Source organism: Somniosus microcephalus, chromosome 18 (genome assembly GCF_052327205.1).
Source record: "Somniosus microcephalus isolate GS21.2 chromosome 18, FLI_Smic_1.0, whole genome shotgun sequence".
NCBI lineage: Eukaryota > Metazoa > Chordata > Chondrichthyes > Squaliformes > Somniosidae > Somniosus > Somniosus microcephalus.
Genome location: NC_141004.1, coordinates 35,412,551 through 35,434,631, shown reverse-complemented (window position 1 = coordinate 35,434,631; position 22,081 = coordinate 35,412,551).

The following is a 22,081-nucleotide window of genomic DNA, read 5'->3' as shown; positions in this document are numbered from 1 at the left end:
ACTCACAGATTGGCCACTGTTTAGATGCAGGAATTTCTGATTTGTAAACCAGGAATTCCTGAAGACAATGCTCCTTTAATGCCCTTGACTGGTTAGTGAAAAAGTACAAAGCCGTTTGGGGGATGTTGGTCACTATGCTCAAAAGATGGATTAGATCTGCTTGGGGCGGAAGGGATTAAAGGACAGGAACAAAATAGTTTCTTAAGCCATTTTTACACGACAAGGTTGCATTCATTTAGGATCAGGATGAGCATTTTAAAGTGTTCTTTGCTCCTGCTCAGTTCATGCACTCAGTAGTATTGAATTACCAGTCCCAGGCACATGGCCTGTTAATTTTTTTTAATAGAAGACGACAGGAGATCCTGTTTGGCCACTACACCAGCCTAATGCAAATATTTTGATTTCCAACTGATTCTGAATCTGGTACAGTTACTCAGATTTTACTCTCAACTAAGCTATACTGTTTATATTAGGATATTCCTGTAAATGTAAACTGAAAATTTCTCTTAAAATGATAATGGAGAGACAGGCATGCTAATCATTTACCTTTATAAATCTTAAATATTTAAGGAAGTTCTCTGGTAAAGTTTTGATTTCAAGTTGATACTTTTCTGGGTAGGGATAATGTCGTATGGTACACTGAGCTGAATTTTGTTTGGTAATGCTCATGTGAAGCTCCTTGGGAGGTTTCACAATGTTAAAGGTGCTATATAAAAGCAAGTTACTGTTGTTATTTTATACTGAATTGGTATAAGCTTGATGTCAATTGTTTGTGTTGAGATGAGCCCAGCAGGTTGGTGTTTAGTACAGCCCATGTGCTAAACAATTAGAGACATGAGTCAAAGAGAAAAACTGTTTGCAAATGTACTTTGTTGATATAAACAAGTTTTCATTATAAAACTGTAATTCCTTAGTTTCAAGTCTATGAATGTTGGAATAGATGTACAAAACAACAGAGATGAAGTATTGCGATTGGAAAATATTTTTTCAAGGTTGACACTGTGGTTTATACGCAATTCTGGAGTGCCTGGGATTGTTCATCTGTTTTGGTGCTGAGGTACAGGTATCTGGAAGTCCTGCCAGATTCCAAGTAAAACAATCTGTTCTGCTGCTCTCAGAAGCCAAAACTGCAGGAACATTGTAATAAAGCAAATAACATATTTTAGATAAGCAATCTGAATGACAATTCATCCACTACCTAAAGTCTTCTTGTTACAAATATATGGTCAAAACAACTCCCAGTTGCTAGGTTTTTCATACTTTCCATGGAAGCTGATCTGTTATCAACAATTGAATAACACATTGCTGGAACAGACAACGATTCCACAAATTAGACAAAGGAGGAACAGGAAAAACAGTTTTTATACTACAGCAATGAGAATGCCTCAGCTGTTAACAGTTGTAATCTGTTAATGTCCAAGATGAAAATGGGCTGTAAGATCACTGGAATGTTTAAGATAAACATTGGCATCCAACCTTGGCAGATGACTGTTGGTGGAACTGCAGCCATGGGGCACATTCCTGCATGCACTCTGATCCTGTCCACCCTTCAGCCCATCTTCAGAGTTACTGGGGTCTACTGAAGCTATGAGAGACCTAACTATCCCCTGGAACTAAACCCATGCATAGGCTGCCTACTGCTGGCAGGGAAACCTCTACTATTCACAATGTCCCACAGATATCACTTCTGGCTGCAATAAGATGCATTCTCCTGGCGTAGAGTTAACCATAATGTTCCCTACAAGATGTGGTCTAAACATATGTGTGACATGTGCAAATCAGAGTGGATCATGTATGGGCTGGTCATGAAGCTGGGAAAACACTAGGAGATATGGCGCTTCTTCTTATGGGCCAACCTTCCACCTTCCCCAAATCCTCATAAATCAGAGTGATTCCAGAGGAGACTTACAGAATACAGGAATCCCGCCCCAACCGTGGGTTTGCCATACGCGGATTTCACGTATACACGGTTTACACTCTGCGACAATTTTTGTCAACCGCGGCAGTGACATTCGCGTATCTGTGGTTTTTAATTTAGGAATAAGGTAAAAAAACATGATTTTTATACTATTTGTATGCTTTTTATATTTTTTTTATTGTGTTTATAGTGAATTTGCCAACCGCGGTTTTACTAACCACGGGGGTTTTCAGGGACGTATCCCCGCGGTTGGAGAGGGATTCCTGTACAGACAAGGATCTGCTGCACATCCCCCTCTGCAAGCCCTCAGCTCTGCCCCGCCCCAGCCAGAGATGACTCTAACCCTGTTACTCAGCAACCATCATCCTAATGTATAAAATAATATAATTATCTATGGCCCTTATTGCATGTACCAGTGAGTATTGTGAAATGTGTATTGCAGTATGTACTCTTCATCAGACCATATTCTGAGAAAATTTGCAAACTTATGAAAAAAAATAAAAATTAACTGTGAATAAATAAAATAACACAGTTTAAAATAAACAGATGAACATTGGCAGCAACCTATAAGATGCTCTTAAGCATGTCCCCATTACTAATGTTAAGACTAACAGGGAGATTTTACACTTCAGCACTCCCAGTATATGGTAGAAGTACATATTGGCAAATTTCGTATCCTCGGACAGTGATATTCCATCCACTAAAATGCCTGAAAGGAAAATCATGAGCTGGGAGTGCAGAATTTCTTGATAAATACTCCAAAGCAGAATTTTCTGCCGTATAATTCCCAGATTGTTTCAATCACATTAATTTTTAGTGAAATCTGAAAGGACTGTACATGTTTCAACTAACTTATTAGAAAGGACTGGATTGAAAACCTGCCTCAGATCCTCACAATAACTCAGTGGTACCAAACCATGTAGACAAGGAAGATCCTACGTCTATACTGTTAGTGGAGTTCACTGGAAGCTGGCCTAAGCATCTTGAGCTAGGTAAGGGAAAATCAGTAAGTGTATACTTTCCTGATTGCTGTCCAGGCAAGATGTACAGACAGGGACGAGCTTGACTATGGTGCCTCGATAGATAATATTTACTGTTAACACTGTTACATGGAGAATAGCCACTTGGGTGAAGCATTGGAGGGCTACCTGCACTCCTAGTACTCTACAGACTCCAATAACTTAAGTAAAATGATGAAGAAAATTGGAAAGAAAAGATAACTTGTTGGAGAGAAGATAATGCAGAAGTGGGAAAAAAATGTCAAATACTGCAGATGCTGGAAACCTTAAATAAAAACAGAAAATGCTGCAAGTACTCAGCAGGTCAGGCAGCATCTGTGGAGAGAGAAACAGAGTTAACGTTCCAGGTCACCGACCTATCGTCAGTTGTGCGTGACTACTGTGTAACTGCTATGGCTTATCCTGAAATACAGGTCCTTACAAAACAATCAAGAACAACATGGTGGATAAGCAATAGGATGATTACCTTGTGGATGTTGAATACAATAGATATCTTCCTGACATGAAACGTTGGAGGTTGTTGTGTGTATTATGTGGCAAATCACAGAGCAGGCGGTCAGCAGGCTGTTCATGACCAACTGCTTTACAGCTGGGTGTCATATTAAGAAATAGAAATTTATATTTACTCCAAAATAATAGCAGAACAAATAGATTTAGTAGTTTGAACTGTGCATTTTTATTTAAAACAGCTGGGCTAACCAAGGCGTGAGGGATCAGATCAAATTCAGATCAAATGATCAAAACTATCTAACTTTAATTTGCGTTCCACCCTGTTTGCATAGAACCTAGTGTTGATGAGTCAATCTAATTAGTCTTTGAGACTGGGTAGTCATGCATGTACAGTGCAGCATTTGGACAATACACCTTGGGTGCTATGTTATGCATATTTTGGGATGGGTATTATTACTGTACACCTGTTTGTAATGTTTGAATAGTTTATTTTGAAAGCATGAATGTTTACATCAAATCTGGAGCGCCATTCCCTTATTCTTTCATCAGTGAAGGTGATTTGACTGAGATTCACCTCACATAATGGACCACAAAGTGGTGATAATGACAAACAGAGCACAAGCCGTCAAATCACCTTCACCGACTGTAAGAATGCCAACATCAGGGCAGTAGATGGTTGGATAAAGGGCTTTTGGATGAAGAAATAACTGAAAGATGGCAATGGTAACAATGAAGAACGTGGCAGAGAACAGAGAAATTGAAAGGAAATGAGGATTGAGATAGAAACAGATGGTTAAACCGGAGGTAGAGGAACAGCAAAAAAAGGTGTGTCACATTCACATTTTAACCATAACACTTCAGATATCACACTTCAAACATCACACTTTAGCATATCCCCTGCCACAATATGAGCAATGTCATGGGAGATCTACTAGTAATACATTACGGCCCCCGTATTCCTCTGCCCACAGCACATGTGCTCAGAGGTGGTGGAGCATACTTGAAATGCACTTCACCAGAAATTAGTAAGCAGTGCCCTTAATTTGAGTCACTGCTCATTTGAATCAGGAGGGTGTGTGGCAGGAGCAGGTGCACCTCTGGTTGGGTACATACCCATTTGAAGGGGAGTAATTCCGTGTGCAGCTGTGGATTAGGGTTGCCAACTCTAGTTGGATGTATTCCTGGCGGTTTCATCACATGACCTCCCACCTCCAATCAAACAGCCTTTTCTCCCCATCTCCAATGTTTTAATAACGAAGAAACAAAAGTGTTCAAAGAAAATGAGAAAAATTCTCTTTCTCAATATATTTATAAAAACTTTTATTGTTAGCTTTGATATCCCTTGCAACATTGTTTTTCATGCTCCCTCTTAATACTTTCTTTGTTGCATTTTATAGCTCTCTTAGTCCTCTGGATTTTGACTTGATACTGGATCCTATCTCATTTGCTGACCAGCAATATAACCTTCTTATTGTCCCAGATAGCTGATCATCTGGGCCAAATAAGCAGAAAAGATGTTCAGTGGCTTCCCAGATGTCATTGTCACCACAGAGTCTGTGAACTCACTAGTCCCGATGCACAGTGATATGGAGGCCAGAAATAGGTCCAGATCCAATGAGTGATATTGCTGTCTTTTCAGATGGCAACACATTCACACCAACTCCACCCCCACTTCGCTGACCTCACACAAACCTGAAAGCAGTTAGGGCCAGACATTGACCGAGTAAAAGCCTTTCCTATTCATATAGGTGACCTTCCTCTGCAGGCGAACATGAATGCCTGTTTGTGTGCCAGACAGACTACCCGAGCCTTTGCAATGCCAGCTATTAGGAAGAAGTCTAACGTCCATGCCTCCTGATCCTTGTGGCCCATAGGGAAGGCGATAAATTCCCTAGCTCTGCCATACAGTCCATTTGTGGCTTGGTGAACGTAACTGTGGACTGCAGACTCACTAATGTTGCAAATGTTGCCTGTGGTCCCCTAGACCAGCCCACACCCGCCCCCTGAGGCAATGAAATTCAAGGTATAGGTTACCTTCATACTGACAGACAATGTATCGTACAGACAGCAGCCCTGTACCATGGCTCCAATTCAGCATGCAGCAAGTCACACAGTTCCCACACGGCCTCCCTGGTGAATTTTAGCCTCTGCATAGACTGTTGCTGGGTAAGATCCAGAAAACGCCTACAGGAACAGTAAATGTGGCCAGCGAGAGTACAGGTTCCTTCCTCTACCTGTGGTGACTGTGCTCCCTGTCAGCAAGCTGAGCTTTCACCATGTTTCCATTGCCTTCCTCGTTGTAAGCCAAATGTAATGGGATGCCAAATGTCACACCCATTCTGGTGTCAGTTCACAGAATCACAGAATCACAGAAACCCCACAGTGCAGATAGAGGCCATTTCGGCCCATCGAGCCTGCACCGACACATATCCCACCCGATCCCCGTAACCCCCACACCAACACATATCCCACTCTATCCCCGTAACCCCACATATTTAATCCCCCTAACACTAAGGGTCAATTTATCATAGCCAATCAACCTAACCCGCACATCTTTGGACTGTGGGAGGAAACCGGAGTTGGAAAAGAACACCCCAGCACCCCAGCACCCAAAGCATAATGTTTCAAAACGTCTAATATTAATAACACAGCACTTGAACTCAGTAATACTGATGTCAAGACCAACTTAAGAGTTAGAAACTCACTTGTGAAATGCTTTTTGATTACAAATAATGATCTCAGAATTTGCTGTGCGCAAATTGGCTGCCATGTTTCCTACATTACAACGGTGACTACATTGGCTGTAAAGCGCTTTGGGACATCCGGTGGTCGTGAAAGGCACTATAAACGCAAGTCTTACTTTCTTTCTCAGAAATGCAGTCTCAGTCTCTCTCTCTCTTGCCCTTACTTTCATAGGGACAGTCTGCACATGACTTACACATGACCTGTACCTGGCAGCAATAGAGGAAATCTAGGGTTCGGTGCTAATGATGTCATTAAAAGGGGATTTTAATTTCACTTGCATGGAAATGTCAAGAATAGAGGCAGTGCAATTTTGAGGCCTCAGGAAATAGTAGGGCAAATGGGTGTAATGGCTCTGTGTCCAATTTTCCTCTCAATTGCACCCAAAAACAGATATGAAATGGGGAAAATTAAAAGATATTGAGGGTAGTCCAAAAGTCTTGCCTCGAACAACTCACTTCCTTGAAGAGTTCCTGTAATACTTTCCCCACCACACTTCATTCCATCAGTCTTCTGACTCACTATGAGCAAGGACATGATGGATCTTTTTTTTATATTCGCTTATGGGATGTGGGCGTCACTGGCAAGGCTAGCATTTATTGCCCATCCCTAGTTGCCCTTGAGAAGGTGGTAGTATGTTAATCTGCTAGTATGTTACAATTTTGGATCATTACTTGTTTTAGTACACACTTGACAGGATGCAAAAAGTTGCATTCAAATCTAATGTGCAGAAAAATATATGAAAATCGGTAGTTTAATAGGGAAGTATAATCACAACAAAGACAATGGCAAAAAAAAGGAACAAACTGCAAATGCTGGAAAGGACAGCATCTTTGAGGCCTAAACATTTTGTGCACTTCTTAGCATGCAGTTGGAGTGGGGATTGGCAGGAGATTAGAATGGACTGCCGTGAACGGTGAATGTGTCCTTTGAGGGGACGGGGAGAAAAAATAAAAATAAATTAGGTAATGGAAAGAAAATATAATTTGTTTTTGACAGTGACTGCAGTGTAAAATGTAAAAATCTGTTCATGACCCCAATCGAAGTGAATGCCAAACTTGCTCCATTTAGACTGTTTGTGGAACCTCTTTTCAGGTGATTTACTTCAGCAGATGGATGTCTCCAGAATTTATTTTAACAAAAATACAACTTTGAAATGAAAAACTGCTACCTGATTTGCTACTTATGCAACAAAAGTCTTGGGTTTAACAAAACATGTTTACATTCCTACAAAACAAAGCCAATTTTCCTGGCTTGCTGGAGCAGCCAATACATCAGCAGACCTCTTCAGTTTAAATTGACTGACAATTGACTGCTAATTCCCTGCAGTTTGTCTGTAGTTAACTAGACAAAGGCCTGGACTATTATCTACTTGTTTTAGTCCAAAAATGACAACACATTGGCATTCCCCAAACAAAACCTTATTTGCTTTAATGATCCTGGGAGTGGGTTAGCAAAGTGTGTTTGCAAAGCTCCATTCTGTGTCTGGAGATTACCTTTGAGACTCATTGTAATGCGGTCTGCTTCTCTGTTTTACTGAGTGTGTTATGTAGAAGGTGTGTTTGCATACTGACAAAGTGAATTGTTTTACAGAGTGCATTCCTTCAGAGTAGTTGGGGATACTTAACACAGATTAGCATTGGTGCCTGATCAACAGAGTTGAGTACTGGGGTCTAATGCAGGCCATCTCACAAACACTGCTAAGTTCCAACATCATTTTATTATAATATAAAAACAGGAAATGCTGGAAATACTCAGCAGGTCAGGCAGCATTTGTGGAGAGAGAAACAGAGTTAACGTTTCAGGTCGATGACCTTTCGTCAGAACTGCTGAGTGTTTCCAGCATTTTCTGTTTTTATTTCCGATTTCCAGCATCCGCCGTATTTTGCGTTTGTATCAATTTATTATAACAAGCTTTTATATTGATCGTGTACCATTAATGGCAGGAGTGCAGTACTCCCACAACCATCGGCACTTAACAATGTAAAGAATATGAACCCCAAGCCTCTAATGGTACTCATGAACAGATTTTTTTGGGTTTGATCAGTCAGATGTCAGAAGCAATGCAAAATGTGGAGTCTCTGCCCCAATAGTCATCTGATGAGTCCAACTAGGACTAGAGTCATACTTGTATATGCAAAAAGAGGAGAGTAAAGCTCAGATGTTGCACCTCTCTCCTGGCTCCTCAACATCAATATTAAAGTGCCAAAACATAGGGACCCTGAACTTCTGCAGGGGCTGTACCAGTCTCCCGTCGTAACTCACTGTTTCTACCATTTCCCTGGGGGTTCCTTTGGTCTCCCACCACAATTATGGTACGAGACAGATATAAACCCCTCGGAATTTCAGGTTCATGGGGCTCAAAAATCTGTGGGCCATCCATCCCAACAGGTGCTAGGGTGCATTTGCTGGAGACCTCTGGTGCTGACCCCGTCAAAGTATGCAGGTCATCTTATTGACATAATGCCTGTGCCATTAGAGGCGCATGTTGGGTGCCCACCAGAGGCGGAAGGCTGGCAAATGTGGCAGAAGGTGCCTGTTTTGGGGATAAAAATTCCGTACGCATTCTATTTATTGGCCCCTGCTTTGACTGGGCATGTCGACTTGCCTGTGGATTTCCAGCCTGGGAGTTCCCTCTCCTCCTCCCCAACTGCACCCTTTCTGATGCAGGTTACCCAAACAAGGCCCTGCAGAACCTGGTGCATCTGGGTCGCGGCCTAATTTCTGGCCCTTCCACCGCACTCCTGCTGGATTTACGGTGGGAAGGGCTGTGGAGTTTTGGCCCATGGCATATATTTGGCAAATTGTTAACTATGACTCATTAAAGACTGGTAGGCATGAAACAGTGATAGTAAATGGGCTGATTTAGCACAACATCAAAAGTTACAATATATAATTAATTTAAAAATCATCAGTTATTTTCTCCCCTTTGCTCGGTGCCTCTTCATGATCGTCACCATTTTCTAACCAAAAGAAGAAGGCAGGTGACCTATTTTTAGGTCTTTACCAATATCACTTTTGAACCAAATGTTGAGAGGTACACCAGAGCAGAATGAATTGGCTCTCTTTCTTCCTTTCCCTTTCTGTCTCTGCAGAAGCAATTGTCAATTTTCCCCTCCCCCTCGTGAGCATGCTGAAGCCAGTTGTAGAGCCTACTTCATGGCCTGGATGATTCAGTTCACGTATCCCCTGAGTCATCGGAGGATTTCATTGTGACATTTTATTTTTTCCTTGCCAATTTCAATACCCTCTCCTATTCTTCTGAAGGTAATGATTTCTTTTTGGGGTGTTAATGGACTGTTTGACTGCAGGAGGCATTATAACCAACCCTATCTTGGCACAGTTTCTTCACACTGCATTTCACCAGGGTGGTTGGAATTGCCATCAGAAGTGGGATCCCAGGCTGATTTTCTCTGCCAGAACCTTAGAAAGCACTCGTGCCCCGATCTACTGTCTCAGCCAAGATCAGTTAACTCAGTTCCGGGGATTGAATCTGGGACTTCCTTTGTTTGTAGAGTTTAGCTACTCACTGCTTTAACTGCATTGGATCCTAAGGGAATCAAAGGATATGGGGATAGGGCCAGAAAGTGGAGTTGAGGTCGAAGATCAGCCATGATCTTATTGAATGGTGGAGCAGGCTCAGAGGGGCCATTTGGCCTACTCCTGCTTCTATACCTTATGTTCTTAATCAGCTGCACCGATGGGGGAATCTATGTGACACTGTGGCCGGGATCTTACCTGAAGAGGTGAGTTGGGAGCGGGTCAGCTGACTTGTGGGTTTCGATCCCGCCCTCCAATGACACCCGACACACAGTCGCTATTTTGCGTCAATTGGCCTTGTTAAGTCCGCCCTGCGGGCTTCCCGGCCAATTAAGAGAAAGCTGGTGTCAGATGATGTCAGTTGATGACGCGTCATCTGCCGGTTTTCTTAAAGGGGACACGCTTATTTTTTGTTTGACAGATGATTTTTCAGTGTTTGACAGCATTGAGGTGCTGCAAACACTGACAATCACTGTACAAAGGTGAGCCGTTGTACCCAGGCTCTCCAGAGACTCGCTCCTTAGGATAAAACAGATGGCAGCTGCAGGTGAGGTTACAGAAGCGATCTGTCACTGGTGAGAGAGGTTCTCCCAATGAGGTGGGACTACACAAACACTTCAAACCTTATTACCTACAGAAAAGTCTAAAAACATTAAAAATGATTTTCCCAGCATTTTCTTACCTCTGAAACTCACCAGTGTACCATTGGATCCTTCACACCACTTCTGCAGCTGTCATCAATGAAGAAACATTACAGTAGACTCACAACATGCCACACTTACCTGGCATGGTGTCCGGACATCGGGAAGCCCGCAGTCGACCTGGCAAAATTAGAAAAAGCCTCTTAACTGCCTGTTAACTACCTGTTAACAAGCAGTTAAGTGGCTATAATCCTCTTCCCGCCGCTAGGAGCCGGGTCCCTGTGCAAATCGGGGACCCGACTCCCGGGAAGATTGGAGGCGGGTTGGAAGCGGGTTCGGGACCCGCTGCTAATCTTTTTGATTTCGCCAGCAGTCCCGCCTCCAAACCCGACCCCTGAGTGCCAGCAAAATCGCCCCCTGTATGTCTGATACTACCTGTTGTTTGGCATCGGCCTCTCTAACGGAGAAGACAAAGAGCACTAAATTATGAGCTGTGCTGCTAATTTATTGCTGCTGGAAATTATGTTCACGTACACCAAGCCCATTTCACTTAGGATCCTTGCACCTAGCAGAGAAAGGAGTTTCACAGTGAATATGCAGTGTTTGCCACACTACCCCATATATGAATGTCTCTGAATAAATAAGAATGCTTTAGAAGCCAGATAACACATATTTTTCTTTGGGATTTATATTCATGTATTTTTTTAAATATATATATTTCCACAGGTTTGAACACAGGATGGTGCTGAGTTAGATGATTTCAGTTGTGGGTACTGCTATTGGCCTCAGCACTTCTGGGCTTGGGAGTAGAAAAATTAGCTAGGTTTCATATAACTGAATACGAATCAGTGAGAGCTGCTAGAAAATCACCCAATCCCACTACCCACCAGCCCATTTCAAAATAATACTGCACCTGGAAAGTATGGGTGCCTGCTCAGGATGCGATTGCAGTTGGCTGTTTGGTGTCCTCCCTTCCACAGTCAAATAGTCCATTGGTCCTCACTGTTAAGGCTCATACATGAAGTCTAGCGTTTAGGGTGAGGTACTGAAGGGCCGCTGGTGTTTGTGGAACCGTGAGTGTCAGAGCCTTCAGCAGAGGAGGAGAGGAAAATTTGGGAAACGAACCAAATTTTTTTCACTCCATAGTTCAAGTGTCAAAATCATTGCAGCCACACTGGTCGCAGAGGGATAGAAATTCTCCTTTTGATTTTCATTGGGTTTTGTGCTGATGATGGGTGTAAAGTGTTAAACAGTATCCGCGAAGGCCATTCATCATCGTTGTGTGTTTTACGTAAATACTTGTGGTTATGAAGCAATTTTGAAAACATGCTTAGGCAGTATGAGAAATAACTAACAATCTTCCCTGCTATCTTACCGTAACATTCTCATTTAATTGTGGGAAAACACCCTATTACGTTTTAATATATATTTTTTTTTTATCCCTCCGTCTCCCTCTCCTGAAGGTATTGACTCATGGGCCCATTGATTTCCTGTACCTCGCCCAAGAAGTCATTCTTTCTGTCTGAGTGTAGACAGTGAGTGCAGATGGGCTATTCTATCACAAGGGTATCACAGCTAAGCTCAATCCTATCATTGACATGCAGACGCTTTCAGTGGGGGGGTCACTGGATGATGATCACGAATGGGAAACCCAGTCAGTTTTCCCCTCCCTTAACCCAAGGACCTGGAGGTCAATTGTACTTGCCTCTATCACCCTTCTTCCTAAAATTGGTTAGTACTACAAACCAAGGATCTAAAACCTTTTGTGTCCATATGGCTCAGCTACTCATTGGTTTAACCAGCTGAACCGTCAGAGGAGCCCCACATTCAAAAATAACCCTAATCTGTATCAATGGCCTAATGTATGTGAATTGTTACCATAGGTTATGGTTTCCTTTGATCACTAAAGTGAGCAAAAAAAGCCGGCAGGAGTATAAAACTCTTTCTCTTTAGTCCATCTTTATTCCCAAGCTACTACATAAACCAAAATTCCTTTCCTTCAGGAAAAGAAATCCTCCTCCCCTGCCCGACCTGAGTTATATGTGATTCCAGTCCCACTCTACATCGTTGACTTGTAATGCCCTATGAAGTGGCCTCGCAAGCCACTTAGTTGTGAAAACAATCGCTACATCAAGAGGAATGCCCACCACCTTCCCAGGGCAACTAGGGATGGGCAATAAATGCAGCCTTTCCAGCAACATCCATATCCTGAGAACAATACTCCCTATAACCTCTACTCTTCAGAACTTGTCAAGTTCCCACTAAGCAGTCTGGTGAGTCTTTACTCACCACATATCTTAGCAGTTTATTCCAAAAGTCTATGATTCTTTGTGAAAATAAATATTTCCATGTTTCTAACTTAATTCTTTACTTATAGATTTTATAGGCATGACCAGTAGTCCTACCATCCCGCTCCATCTCAAATAACCTATTGAAGCAGACTGTATCCAAATTCTTCATTATTTAAAAACATCAACCATATCTCCTCCAAGTGTTTATTTCTTCAAAGTAAAAAAAAATTGAGCCTATCCTTATAACTAAAAGCTGTAAGATTTGGTTGCATCCTTAACACTCTCCTCTGCACCTTTTTTAGAGCCTTAGGGTTGGATTTTCCAAGCCTCATGGAGGCAGGTTTGGAGGCGGGAGTGGTGGGAAAATTGCAGAATCGGGGGGCACGAACCCATCCCGCCCCCAACCCGCCTCCGTGCCAATGTCCCAGGAGGTGGGTATCCGACCTGTGCTGGGAGCCGCCTCCCCGAGGCGGGACGGGGACTAGTGCCAATTAACGGCCTGTTAACAGGTAGTTAACAGGCAGTTTTTTGCATAATCCCTATTTTTAGCCCTGAAATGTGGGCTTCCCAACGGCTCTGAACCACACCAAGTTAGCAAGGTGGAGCGTCGGTCTGAAGGGGTTGGAGGGGTCGAGATATCCGTTGTGCAGGTGAGTGATGGGTGCATGTGTGCAGAGGTAAGTGTGTGAGGTAAGTGTAAAGTGTCTTAATAAGTTTTACTTACCTTTACTTTCTCCTGCAGGCTTCCTCCCTTCAGTTCTCGGGAATCCCTCAGTTCACCGGCACAGTAAGCAGAATGGCCGCTGAAATGTCAAAATCTGCAGCATTCTGCTTTCTGGTCTGGAGAGATCTCCATCTCAGTCTGAGTAGAAGGACTCAAGTTAGAAGACAGATTGTTCGTGTTTGACAGCTTCACAGAGCTGTCAAACGCTGATTTTTCATCTGCCAAAAGCTCTTGACGGATGAAATGTCAATCACTGACGTCACCAGTAACCAGGTGTCCCTTAATTGGCCTGCTGAGCACACTGGGCTTAACAAGGTCAATCAAGGGAAAATAGCGTGGGTTGGCCACAAGTCGATGGAGGCGGGACTACAACCCAAAAAGTGGGAGTCCCGCCTCCATCACGTCCCCATTGACAAAATCCAGCCCTTAATATCCTTCAGCATGTGCAGAAACCAAAACTGGACACAATATTCCAAGTACAGGCATAAATAAGCCTTATATAGTCTACGTATAGTACTTTTTATTGTGTAGTCAATGATCCTAGCAATACAACATCAGCAACAGTACCTATTTAACATGGAAAAACATCTCAAGATGCTTCACAAAGACATAGCCAGAATAAAATACGACCTTAAACCCTAAAAGTGTTGCCTATAGCCACCTCACACTGCTTGTGTATATTTAACAAGCAATCAGCTAATACCCTTACGTCTGTTCTTGATCCATTACTTTTAATGGATAGCCCTGCATGGTATAAACATGCCTGCGTTTCCTAATTTCAAGTGCATCACACTGCACTTGTGCACATTAAATGCCATCTGCCACACACAGGCCATTCACCTAATTTATCTAGATTAGTTTGCCACCTATTGCTTTGATCTGAAGTGCTAATCCCAGTGCATAGTTTTGCATCAGTGAATTTAAGAATTATTCCATTTAAACCCTGCTCTAGATCAAATAAACAGCAAGTATTATCCCAATAAAGCGCCTTGGTTACGACACAAGCCAATCTTATGACTGCTCTGAGTACAACAGTCAATTTAGTCCCCTATTATTTTTTTTTATCTAGTCCCCTATTATTAGCAGTTTTGTGCTGAGGACATGTGTATACTCAGGTCTGTGTTGAGACTGATCAGGTTCATTTTACTTCTCATTGGGACCAATGATATTCATGTGTGCTCCCAATGGGCGAGGCTCCACACTGGGAGCACACATTCATAAAATCAGCTCTATATAACCATCAAAAAGGGAGGGGATTTCCGTTCTATTGGACTTGACGAGATTCAAAACCTAGTCCCACAAGTGAAAGGACAAAGTTTCACCCGCCACAACACAAAGTCCTACTACTCAAACTGATGAAAAACAGGGCCTTCAAAAAAAGATCTATAAAATATACAAAGTAGAGATAATCTACATTTTATTCTTTTAGAATTAATTATGAACAAATTACAGGTCCAGTAGATAGAATACTAATCTGGGGAATACACCTTCTCAATTAAATAACACTCGTAGGGCACTTCCTTAATTGTTCTTCAATCTGCTGTAGGTTAAAGGTCTTGACGCTGACAATTTTTCTCTGACAAGGAAATCAATAAACTAAAATGGTCCCTGCTAAAACGGTCATTATTGCTATTCAGATGTCGCTTTCCAAGTCGCACACAGTGCAATGTCTTGAAATGTATGAGGTGGTGTTACACAGACATCACATTGATGTACCAGGTCAACCAGCCATCTGCCAGGGCCATTGGTTAACTGTTGTATTTCATTAAGTACATTAAGACAAAACAAATGCCACGACTGTGATCCAGGGGTTACCTTTGGACTAGCAGTGCCACTCCTGGCTGAGGGAAATCATTACACCAATTATTATGAGTCATGTATAGGATGTAACTGGGATTGAAAGTAAATTGCACCATTTGATTAATCAAAGTGTTTGAGTTATGCCCATGTACTGAGTCACCAAACCCTCATCACTTTCTTCAGAGAGCAGATTTTTATCTTTTGTTCATTAAATGCCATTTCAGCCACAAAAAAGCCTTAAAGAAGGAAATATATGAGTAAAAGAGATAATGTGTTCTTTAACATTCTCCCCGCAGGTCATTCTTCACTAATAAGCCCCATCAGCGCTTTGTTGATGTCACATAAATAATAGTGGCTAATGAAAAATGTTAAGAACATAGTCTGAGAAAACTGAAGATTCAGCTTTGTTTGATTTCCAGCATTAAATGTTGTCATTTCAAAGTTATAGTGTCCCACAATTTAACATTTTATTAAATGCTAAGGCCATCGCCAAAACTGGAAAAGAACAACTGATTCTATTAGGCCTCAACCATATTATCCTCCTCCTCCTTCTCATTTCTTCCTTCCCCACTGATTGCTGGCTGATCCCACACAGTGTTGCTCTTTACATTAACTGTTCGTGTCCCAGCTCTTGTTGAGTTTTTTGTTGTTGTTGCCACATGCCTTCTCCATTGACAGCAATGCACATGAAACATGAAACAATGAAGCTACATAACATTTGCCTTTGCCTGAATCAATATTCTTACATAGAATTCACAGCACAGAAATAGGCCTTTCAGCCCAATTGGTCAATGCCGGCATGAGCTTCCTCCCACCCCTATTCATCTAACCCTGTCTTAACCCTGAGTAGTCTTAACCCAACACAAAGTTGCCATCATTTTGCCCTATTTAGAGATGAATTCTTCAGCCAGGACAAAAGCCCATCTCCTTGCAGAGGGAGTACCTGATCTCCAGCTGATGGTTCCAACCCCCAGAATGAGCATGTAATCTTTCTTCCAGACATTGTTCACCACTTTTCATACTTTAATCATCTTTGCTGCCCACAAGGATTTTAAGTTAACCCCAAATTGAAAAGAACGAGCTTCTAGTTCCCTTAAGTTATTGAGGTATAATATATACAAAAATATTATTGGGACTCAGGGCTAGAAAAACCTGCCAGAATAATATGCAAAAGTGCACCCTAATTGATTTGGGGGCTGTGTATGGATTTATATTAGTGCAAAAACCAATGGAATTGATTGCATTTAACTCTACAATTCATCACAATGATTGCTTTGTGCAATGTATTCAAGAAGTTTCCCTTTATTTCCATTCATGAAATAAATGGAAACACACCATTGGTGTGTTAGGTTGTGAGAAGACTGCAGAGGTGAAGAGGTAATGATGTCAGTATGAAGAACAATTATTCTGGAGACTGTAAGGTTTGTTGTATGCGTTTAGCTTCAGGTTTGCAACTATAGGGCGGACAGACGGGATCCCAGGCTTTGGTCTGCCAGTAACTTGTATCCTCAGTTATAACCATATGGCTACCCGAATTTCTGCATTGAAGGGCAATAACAGTTATGTTGCTACAATTTAGTAATTGAAGTGAACGGGAGGTTGATTCATTTTTACAAGCTAGATGTAAAATAAAAATTGGTTGGAGACTGACATAAATGTGAGACAAATTTAAAAAAAAACAAATTTCATAAAAATGCTTGAAAATTAAAATTATTTTAACTGAGAAACACATTAATTTTATTTTTGGGAAATATTGCTTTAGGTAGCTTTGTGTAACAGGGTACAGAAATATTTTTTTTGGAAAATTATCAAGTTATCTTCTGGTTATTCATTTTAAAGTGCATAATACTTTCTGAGGTTTTATTTTTGGAGTCTCATGAAGGTGTAGCAGGAGCATAAAAATAAGCACATTGGTGAGCTATGGAAACAAGCCTACATACGCCTGTGAAGCTTCAAAATCTTTGGGGAATGCTATCTGGTAAACATAACAGGTCTGTGGAGGTACAACTGAAACATTTTAATTGGACACCCTGGTGGAAATTAAACGTGCTTTATTTGATCAAGCCATGCTTATTAAAATCTTTCAATGTGATTTAAATGCGTTGGGATTTAATAAGCCACCCTTGCTGATATGAACCAATCCAATGTCCAAGTTTTGGCTGTAGACAAATGAGCCATTTACCATTTCCTATTTGCCTATGAAGAACTCTTCTGCAGGTGTTTTGACCTTTTACCTCAGGGACTGGATCTCGAACTATGATTGGGTGTGTTGACACTAAACAGGATTGGTTCATTGAAATGCCAATCAGTCTCCATTTCTTTCCATCTTAAATATGGATTTGTATAATTGAACAGATGAACCATACAAAAGCAAAATACTGCAGATGCTGGAAATCTGAAATAAAAACAGAAAATGCTGGAAATACGCAGCAGGTCAGGTAGCATCTGTGGAGAGAGAGACAGAGTTAACGGGGGCGATTTTGCCAATGGGGGTGTGTTGGAGGCGGGACTGCTGCTTATCGGGTTGTTGTCCCGCCTCCATCGAATTGTGGCCAACCCACGCTATTTTCCCTTGATTGACCTTATTAAGCCCGCCCAGCGGGCTTAGCAGGCCAATTAAGGGGAAGTTGGTTACAGAGAACATCAGCATATGATATTTCATCTGTCAAAATGAATTGTCATCGTTAGACAGCTCTGTGAAGCTGTCAAACACTGACATTCTATGTTGTTTGATGAGTCCTTGTATTCAAGACTCACTAAACCTCTTTCTTTAGCAGAAATTAGATGGTTGTTGCATCGGAGAATGCAGCAGCCATCTGTCATCTCTGCCGGTGAGATGCGAGACTCCCCGCTTCCGCAACTGTTGACGCCTGCAGGATGAAACAAAGGTAAGTAAACATTTTCTATCACTTTCCACTCACCTCACATACTTACCTCTCCACACTTGCACCCATCACTTACCTTCACAGCGCACTTTTGCACCCCTCCGACCCCCGCAGACCCACTGCTCGCCTCGGTGACCCTGGTGACGTCGGGAAGCCCGCGCCTCTGTTGGAAAAATGGGGATAATCCTCTTAACTGCTTGTTAACTACCTGTTAACAGGCAGTTAAGTGGCTGTAATCCCCTTCTCGCCTCCAGGAGATGGGACCCGGCGCGGGTCGGCTACCCACCTCCTGGCAAGATGGCATGAAGGCGGGTTGGGGGCGGGATTTTCACGGCAGTCCCGCCTCCATACTCGCCTCCCCAGGGCTGGCAAGATTGCGCCCATGGTGTCAATGTGAGAATGACGAAGGATGAACCATACGTTGAGTTTAATCAACATGTTCATTTAACCAAGGGCTGACCATTTTTTCAAAGCACCTACTTGAATGTAATTTATTGCTTGAAGAGAAAAATTAGAAATTAAACTGTTTGCTTAGGATTATCCCCTCAATAGATTGTTACAGATTTCCACTTGTGATAAATCCTTCTGCTTACTGTGCAGTCTATTCTACACTATTGATGGTATTTGTCAGATTAAATTAATTAAAAATGTGCATTTATTAGCACCATATCCTATTGAAATGTCACAACTCTTCACAAAATGAATCACTTTTGAAATACATTGGCTGTTATGGATAAGCTTAGCAGTAACTGTGCCAGTAACATCCCACAAAGGCAACGAGATGAATGACCAGCTAATCTATTTGTTTTGGTTTGAGGGAGGAATGTTGGTTCGGCGAATAGGAGAACTCGCTGGTCATCTTTGCAAAGTGCCATGGGATCCTTAATGTCTGTCTGGACAACCAGGACAGGCAGATGGCACTTTAGTTTATCATCTCATCTGATTAATTATCAATTAATCCCGATGGCTCCGTTGGAAATGAGTGGTTAGTGTGGAACTGAGCCATTACATAGCACTGAAATAGGCCATTTGGCCTAACTAATTTTTGCTGGTGTTTATGCTCCACACAAGCCTCTCACTCGAATTACCTTTTCCCATCCTGCTCCCGTATCCCTCTATTTCCTTCTCCTGCATGTATGTATCAAGCCTCTCCTTAAATGTGTCAATGCTATTTGGCTCAACCACTGCATATGAAGGTGAATTCCACATTCTCACTACTTTCTGTGTAAAGAAATTAATTCCAAATCCTTTATTTGATTTGTTAGTGGCTATATTATATATATATCCCCTTGTTCTGGATTCACCCACAAGTAGAAACAATTGCTCCATGTCCACTTTATAGAACCCCTTCATAACTTCAAAGACCTCTATCAGGTTCAACCCTCAGTCTGTGCTGTGATAGGTGATAGGAACATAAGAACATAAGAACTAGGAGCAGGAGTAGGCCAATCGGCCCCTCGAGCCTGCTCCGCCATTCAATAAGATCATGGCTGATCTGATCCTAACCGCCAATCTACTATCACAGAACCATCTCCTGAATCTAACAGAATTAGACACATGAAATAGGAGCAGGATCAGGCTACACGGCCCCTGGGCCCGCTCTGCTACCCACAGGGCCATGACCGATCCGAACCTAGACTCATGTCCAAATTCCTGCCCGCTCCCCGTAACCCTTAATTCCCTTTACTTCTAGGAAACTGTCTATTTCTGTTTTAAATTTATGTAATGATGTAGCTTCTACAGCTTTTTGGGGCAGCATATTTCATGGACCTACCACCCTCTGAGTGAAGTAGTTCCTCCTCATCTCAGTTTTGAAAGAGCAGCCCCTTATTCTAAGACTATGCCCCCTAGTTCTAGTTTCACCCATCATCGGGAACATCTTCCCCGCATCCACCCGATCCAACCCCTTCACAATCTTATATGTTTCAATAAGATCGCCTCTCATTCTTCTGAACTCCAATGAGTAGAGTCCCAATCTACTCAACCTCTCCTCCTATGTCCATCCCCTCATCCCCGGGATTAACCGAGTGAACCTTCTTTGTACTGACTCGAGAGCAAGTGTGTCTTTTCTTAAGTATGGACACCAAAACTGTACGCAGTATTCCAGATCTCAGTGGTACAGTGTTTGGGGTTGTTGACTATAACACACCTAGTTAGAAATGGGAAAAGAATTAGCCAGGGTTCCTGCTCCTGGTCATTATCCAGTTAACTCTGTCAGAAAGTGTCTGTGAGGATAGTTTTAGAACTGATTGTAATGTTGACACATCTCACTATTGAACAGGTTTTACATTTCCGAATGAAGCTCACCATATAAAAAATGGCTAGCTGGGTGAAGTACTGGAAAGTGTCTGGCACCAGATGAACTGTATCCCAAAATTCGTCAGTGCTATCAGGTGAGGAGGGGAGAAAAGTGGTGTGGAGGGAAAAAGGGGAAAAATGTTCAGGTGACCATCAATATTCCCTCTAATTTTCTTTTGGCTCGCGCGGCCCCTTTAACGGGCTGTGTGGGCCATTCAAAATTCCGTGCATGCACAGTTTCTGTTTAAAAACCGGATCACCGGTTGCGCGGGACCTCGAGAGCAGGAACATTGGTGACCATGTCATTTTGTTCTACTAGTGTTTAGGTCAGAAACATATCAATGTTAATGAGAGGGCAGAAAATCAGCCTAAGCTATAAATGGGAGCCAAGTTTTAACATTGAAAATATCTTCTTCTGGCTTCCCAAAATGGTGGTAAAATGTACACTGGAAACTTGCTCATTAGGGAAGAGACCCCAGATGTGTCTGAGCGGAGAAGAACTATTTGAAAAATAAATTCTGTTGCAGAAATAAGCCTAACCTCAGCTGTCTTTTCAAAAATGGAAAATCAGGCATTAGATTATCCATTAGATTAGAGTGAAATTATCCACTTTGGTAGGAAGAATAGAAAAGGAGAATATTTTTTAAAAGGTGAGAGTCTAGTAAATGTTGGTATGCAAAGAGATTTGGGTGAACTTGTACACAAATCACAGAAACTTAACATGCAGGTACAGCAAGCACTTAGGAAGTTAAATGGTACATTAGCTTTTATTGTAAAGGGGTTGGAGTATAAGAGTAAGGAAGTCTTGCTGCAATTATATAGGGCTTTCGTGAGACCACACCTGGAGTACTGTGTACAGTTTTGGTCTCCTTACCTAAGGAAGGATATGCTTGCCTTAGAGGGGGTACAGTGAACATTTACTAGATTGATTCCTGGGATGAGAGGGTTGTCCAATGAGGAGTGATTGAGTAAAATGGGCCTATGTCCTCTAGAGTTTAGAAGAATGAGAGGTGATCTCATTGAAGCATATAAAGTTCTTAGAGGGCTTCATAGGGTAGATGTTGAGAGGCTGTTTCCCCTGGCTGGAGAGTCTAGAACAAGGGATCATAGTCTCAGGATAAGGGGTTGGCCATTTAGGACTGAGATGAGGAGAAATGTCTTCACTCAGAGGGTGGTGAATCTTTGGAATTCTCTACCCCAGAGGGCTGTGGATGCTCAGTCGTTGAGTATATTCAAAGCGGTGATCTGCTGCTGAAACCCTCATCCATGCCTTTGTTATCTCTAGACTTGAGTATTCCAGTGCACTCCTGACCGGCTCCCACTTTCTACCCTCCGTAAACTTGAGGTCATCCAAAACACTGCTGCCCATGTCCTAACTCGCAACAAGTCCCGTTCACCCAGCACCCCTAAACTCATTAACTTACATTAGCTCCCGGTTAACCAATGCCTCGATTTTAAAATTCCCATCCTTGTTTCAAATCCCTCCATGGCCTTGCCCCTCCTGATCTCTCTATCTCCTTCAGCCCTACAAGCCTCAAAAATAACTGCACTCCTCCAATTCTCTAATGCTCCACCTCTCTACCTCTCTTTCCAACTTTAAGATGCTCCTTAAAACCTACCTCACATCTGTCCTAATATCTCCTTATGTGGCTCGAAGTCAAATTTTGTTTTGATAATGCTCCTGTGAAGCGCCTTGGGATGTTTTACTACATTAAAGGGGTGATATAAATACAAGTTGTTGTTGGAGATCGATAGATTTTGGACACTAAGCAG